This window comes from Salmo salar, chromosome 26 (assembly GCF_965601325.2).
Source record: "Salmo salar chromosome 26, fSalSal1, whole genome shotgun sequence".
Lineage (NCBI taxonomy): Eukaryota > Metazoa > Chordata > Actinopteri > Salmoniformes > Salmonidae > Salmo > Salmo salar.
In genome coordinates, this window is record NC_138316.1 from 33443451 (window position 1) to 33450000 (window position 6550).

Here is a 6550-nt window from a genome sequence, read left to right on the forward strand (position 1 = left end):
TGTAGCGTAGAGTGGTATAATGTAGTGTAGAGTAGTGTAATGTAGCGTAGAGTAGCATATTGTAATGTAGCGTAGAGTAGTATAATGTAATGTAGCTTAGAGTAGAGGAGTGTAATGTAGCATAGAGTAGTATACTGTAATGTAGCGTAGAGTAGAGTAGTATAATGTAGTGTAGAATAGTATAATGTAGAGTAGTATAATGTAATATAGCGTAGAGTAGTGTAATTTAGCGTAGAGTAGTATAATGTAATGTAGAGTAGTATAATGTAATGTAGCGTAGAGTAGAGTAGTATAATGTAATGTAGCGTAGAGTAGTGTAATGTAGCGTAGAGTAGTATACTGTAATGTAGCGTAGAGTAGTATAATGTAGTGTAATGTAGAGTAGTATATTGTAATGTAGCGTAGAGTAGAGGAGTGTAATGTAGCGTAGAGTAGTATACTGTAATGTAGCGTAGAGTAGTATAATGTAATTTAGCGTAGAGTAGTATAATATAATGTAGTGTAGCATAGAGTAGTGTAATGTAGAGTAGTATACTGTAATGTAGCGTAGAGTAGTATAATGTAATGTAGCGTAGAGTAGCGTAGAGTAGTATAATGTAATATAGCGTAGAGTAGTGTAATGTAGAGTAGTACAATGTAATGTAGCGTAGAGTAGTATAATGTAATGTAGCGTAGAGTAATATAATGTAATGTAGCGTAGAGTAGCGTAGAGTAGTGTAATATAGCGTAGAGTAGTGTAATGTAGCGTAGAGTAGTACAATGTAATGTAGCGTAGAGTAGTATAATGTAATGTAGCGTAGAGTAGTATACTGTAATGTAGCGTAGAGTAGCGTAGAGTAGTGTAATGTAGCGTAGAGTAGTACAATGTAATGTAGAGTAGTATAATGTAATGTAGCGTAGAGTAGCGTAGAGTAGTGTAATGTAGCGTAGAGTAGTGTAATGTAGCGTAGAGTAGTATAATGTAATGTAGCATAGAGTAGAGTAGTGTAATGTAGTGTAGAGTAGTATAATGTAATGTAGCGTAGTGTAGTATATTGTAATGTAGCATAGAGTAGTATAATGTAGTATAATCTAATGTAGAGTAGAGTAGCATAGAGTAGCATAGAGTAGTACAATGTAATGTAGCTTAGAGTAGAGTAGTGTAATGTAGCGTAGAGTAGTATACTGTAATGTAGTGTAGAGTAGTATAATGTAATGTAGAGTAGCATAGTGTAGTATATTGTAATGTAGCATAGAGTAGTATAATGTAGTATAATCTAATGTAGCGTAGAGTAGTGTAATGTAGTGTAGTATAATGTAATGTAGCGTAGTGTAGCATAATCTAGTATAATGTAGCGTAGTGTTGTATAATGTAGTGTAGTGTAGTATAATGTTGTATAATGTAGCGTAGGGTTGTATAATGTAGTGTAGTATAATGTAGCGTAGTGTTGTTTATTGTAGTGTGGTGTAGTATAATGTAATGTAGCATAGTCGAGTATAACGTAGTATAATGTAGCGTAGTGTTCTATAATGTAGTGTAGTGTAGTTTAATGTTGTATAATTTAGTGTAGTGTTGTATAATGTAGTGTAGTATAATGTAGCATAGTGTTGTTTATTGTAGTGTGGTGTAGTATAATGTAATGTAGCATAGTCCAGTATAATGTAGTATAATGTAGCGTAGTGTTGTATAATGTAGTGTAGTGTAGTTTAATGTTGTATAATTTAGTGTAGTGTTGTATAATGTAGTGTAGTGTAGTATAATGTAGCATAGTGTTGTTTATTGTAGTGCGGTGTAGTATAATGTAATGTAGCATAGTCCAGTATAATGTAGTATAATGTAGCGTAGTGTTGTATAATGTTGTGTAGTGTAGTTTAATGTAGTGTAGTATAATGTAATGTAGCGTAGTGTTGTATAGTGTAGTGTAGTTTAATATAGTGTAGTATAATGTAATGTAGCGTAGTGTTGTATAGTGTAGTGTAGTTTAATATAGTGTAGTATAATGTAATGTAGCGTAGTGTTGTATAATGTAGTGTAGTGTAGTTTAATATAGTGTAGTATAATGTAATGTAGCGTAGTGTTGTATAATGTTGTGTAGTGTAGTTTAATGTAGTGTAGTATAATGTAATGTAGCGTAGTGTTGTATAATGTAGTGTAGTTTAATGTAGTGTAGTATAATGTAATGTAGCATAGTGTTGTATAATGTAGTGCAGTGTAGTTTAATATAGTGTAGTATAATGTAATGTAGCGTAGTGTTGCTTAGCGTAGTGTAGTATCTCACCTTGGCCTCCCACTCCATCCCGGCCACTGAGATCCCCAGCAGCAGTACCACCGAGATACAGCCAATGATCCTGATGTCATTCAGCTCATCTATCATGATGGCATCGTTTTCCTGTAGAGGAGAGGGAAGGAGGGGGAGAGAGAGGTGGAGAGAGACATGCACAGGGAGAGGTACAGAGAGAGGGGGGAGAGGGAGAGAGGGACCACAGTCAGTGATCTGACACACACACACACACACACACACACACACACACACACACACACACACACACACACACACACACACACACACACACACACACACACACTGATGTTACGTACCTTGAGTAGGTCCACCACAGTCTCTGCGAAGCCCACAACGTACATCGCCACGGCAACAGCGTTAGCGAAGGCGAAGATGAGACCGATGGAACCGCCAAACTCTGGTCCCAGACTACGTGATATCAGGTAGTACGCCCCTCCTGGAAACCAATCAGTCAGTCATTCAGTCAGTCAATCAGTCATTCTTCATTCCTATACTTGTACATACAGTGGACACACAGAGCAGGTAGGGAGCGGGGATAATAACATTCCTATACTTGTACATACAGTGGACACACAGAGCAGGTAGGGAGCGGGGATAATAACATTCCTATACTTGTACATACAGTGGACACACAGAGCAGGTAGGGAGCGGGGATAATAACATTCCTATACTTGTACATACAGTGGACACAGAGCAGGTAGGGAGCGGGGATAATAACGTTCCTATACTTGTACATACAGTGGACACACAGAGCAGGTAGGGAGCGGGGATAATAACATTCCTATACTTGTACATACAGTGGACACAGTGCAGGTAGGGAGCGGGGATAATAACATTCCTATACTTGTACATACAGTGGACACACAGAGCAGGTAGGGAGCAGGGATAATAACATTCCTATACTTGTACATACAGTGGACACAGAGCAGGTAGGGAGCGGGGATAATAACATTCCTATACTTGTACATACAGTGGACACACAGAGCAGGTAGGGAGCGGGGATAATAACATTCCTATACTTGTACATACAGTGGACAGTCATTGAGAACAACCTTAGAGCTCTCCTTGTTCTTTCCAACATTGTCTCATCTTTATAATGTGTTGATCGCCTATATAAAGCCTCATTACTGTTATTTTACTGCTGCTCTTTAATTATTTGTTATTTTTCTATTTTTCTTTTCTTTTTTTATTACTTATCTGTTTTTTTTATTTAGCACTTATTTTTCTCAAAACTGCATTGTTGGTTAAACCTGTTGGGGCTAGGGGGCAGTATTTGCACGGCCGGATAAAAAACGTACCCGATTTAAACTGGTTACTACTCTTGCCCAGAAATGGGAATATGCATATAATTAGTAGATTTGGATAGAAAACACTCTAACGTTTCTAAAACTGTTTGAATGGTGTCTGTGAGTATAACAGAACTCATATGGCAGGCCAAAACCTGAGAAGATTCCATACAGGAAGTGCCCTGTCTGACAATTTGTTCTCCTTCTGTGGCATCTCTATCAACAATACAGCATCTCTGCTGTAACGTGACATTTTCTAAGGCTTCCATTGGCTCTCAGAAGGCGCCAGAAAGTGGAACGACGTCTCTGGGCGAAAAACAGCAGGAGTTTTTGTGAGTGGTCAGGCAGGGAACAATGACACTGGAGTGCGCGTCCACGAGAGGACTCCATGTTTTTCTTTCAGTCTTTGAACGAATACAACGTCGCCCGGTTGGAATATTATCGCTATTTTACGAGAAAAATTGCATAAAAATGTATTTTAAACAGCGTTTGACATGCTTCGAAGTACAGTAATGGAATATAGTGACATATTTTGTCACGAAATGCGCTCGTGCGTCAGCCTTCGGATACTGACCTGAACACACGACGAAAACGGAGGTATTTGGATATAACTATGGATTATTTCGAACCAAAACAACATTTGTTGTTGAAGTAGAAGTCCTGGGAGTGCATTCTGATGAAGAACAGCAAAGGTAATCCAATTTTTCTTATAGTAAATCTGAGTTTGGTGAGGGCCAAACTTGGTGGGTGTCAAATTAGCTAGCCGTGATGGCCGGGCTATCTACTCAGAATATTGCAAAATGTGCTTTCGCCGAAAAGCTATTTTAAAATCTGACACCGCGATTGCATAAAGGAGTTCTGTATCTATAATTCTTAAAATAATTGTTATGTATTTTGTGAACGTTAATCGTGAGTAATTAAGTAAATTCACCGGAAGTTTTCAGTGGGTATGCTAGTTCTGAACATCACATGCTAATGTAAAAAGCTGGTTTTTGATATAAATATGAACTTGATTGAACAAAACATGCATGTATTGTATAACATAATGTCCTAGGAGTGTCATCTGACGAAGATCATCAAAGGTTAGTGCTGCATTTAGCTGTGGTTTTGGTTTTTGTGACATATATGCTTGCTTTGAAAATGGCTGTGTGATTATTTTTGGCAGGGTACTCTCCTGACATAATCTAATGTTTTGCTTTCGCTGTAAAGCCTTTTTGAAATCGGACAGTGTGGTTAGATTAACGAGAATCTTGTCTTTAAAATGGTGTAAAATAGTCATATGTTTGAGAAATTGAAGTTATAGCATTTATGAGGTATTTGTATTTCGCGCCACGCGATTCCACTGGCTGTTGACTAGCGTCCCACCTTGCCCAGGGAGGTTAAGGACTTGTAAGTAAGCATTTCACTGTAAGGTCTACACCTGTTGTATTCGACGCATGTGACAAATAACATTTGATTTGATTTGGTTGACTCACCTCCTCGTACCACTCCATTGGTGCAGATAGCAGACATGGAGAGACCTGTGACAGTGGTCACCACACAGCTCAGAGCAATGACCACAATGCCCAGACCTAAAACACAAAATACCAGTTAATCCAACTCACCCCTGCTCAGGCCATTTACAGTCTGTCTACATGTGATAGCATACAATGTTTTGCAAAGTTTGAATTCCACACTGAAATGTCTTTCTTTTCTTCTTAAAGCAATTTTGGAACTTTTACTGTTGAAAAATGATATAAATACAGTAAAGTACAAAAAATAAAGGGTAAAAAATATGTTTTGAGCAAAATAGTTTTTTTTAAACACAACTGCAAACTTCAAGGAGTTGGCCTGATGGGAAGTTGTGATGTCACCGGCCTCCTCCCTTGCTTGAGGAACAATCGAGGAGCATTAGAGAGCAGAAGAGGAAAGGCCAACCCCCACTTGTGCCATATCATGAGGATACCTGGACCACCTATTGAGATGTGCCTTTTGTTAAGTAAATCAGGTGATAAATGAGCCTAATCAGAAACTGGAGTAGGACTTTAAGAACCCGAGTATAAAGGAGTGTAGAGTGTTCTGTTTTTGTCACACTGTGCTGGTTCTGAAATAATCTACCACCTCCTCTCTCTAACACCTGACCACACCTTCTGCCCCCTCCAGTCACCTCTAACACCCTGAGAAACACAGTGAAGCCTTCTGCCCCCTCCAGTCACCTCTAACACCCTGAGAAACACAGTGAAGCCTTCTGTCCCCTCCAGTCACCTCTAACACCCTGCGAAACACAGTGAAGCCTTCTGTCCCCTCCAGTCACCTCTAACACCCTGAGAAACACAGTGAAGCCTTCTGTCCCCTCCAGTCACCTCTAACACCTTGAGAAACACAGTGAAGCCTTCTGTCCCCTCCAGTCACCTCTAACACCTTGAGAAACACAGTGAAGCCTTCTGTCCCCTCCAGTCACCTCTAACACCTTGAGAAACACAGTGAAGCCTTCTGTCCCCTCCAGTCACCTCTAACACCCTGAGAAACACAGTGAAGCCTTCTGCCCCCTCCAGTCACCTCTAACACCCTGAGAAACACAGTGAAGCCTTCTGTCCCCTCCAGTCACCTCTAACACCCTGAGAAACACAGTGAAGCCTTCTGTCCCCTCCAGTCACCTCTAACACCCTGAGAAACACAGTGAAGCCTTCTGTCCCCTCCAGTCACCTCTAACACCCTGAGAAACACAGTGAAGCCTTCTGTCCCCTCCAGTCACCTCTAACACCCTGAGAAACACAGTGAAGCCTTCTGTCCCCTCCAGTCACCTCTAACACCCTGAGAAACACAGTGAAGCCTTCTGTCCCCTCCAGTCACCTCTAACACCCTGAGAAACACAGTGAAGCCTTCTGCCCCCTCCAGTCACCTCTAACACCCTGAGAAACACAGTGAAGCCTTCTGTCCCCTCCAGTCACCTCTAACACCCTGAAAAACACAGTGAAGCCTTCTGTCCCCTCCAGTCACCTC

The 6550-nt window shown here is 40.2% G+C and overlaps 1 long non-coding RNA gene across 2 annotated transcripts in view; it reads right to left on the minus strand.

The window, feature by feature from the left end:
- Positions 1-5145: 5145 nt before the first annotated feature.
- LOC145864250 (uncharacterized) overlaps positions 5146-6550 on the minus strand; it is a 5930-nt gene continuing 4525 nt past the window's right edge. For both annotated transcript variants that reach the window (XR_014382846.1, XR_014382845.1), the window contains exon 3: positions 5146-6550. This exon is cut by the window's right edge. This is a non-coding gene — a long non-coding RNA (uncharacterized LOC145864250).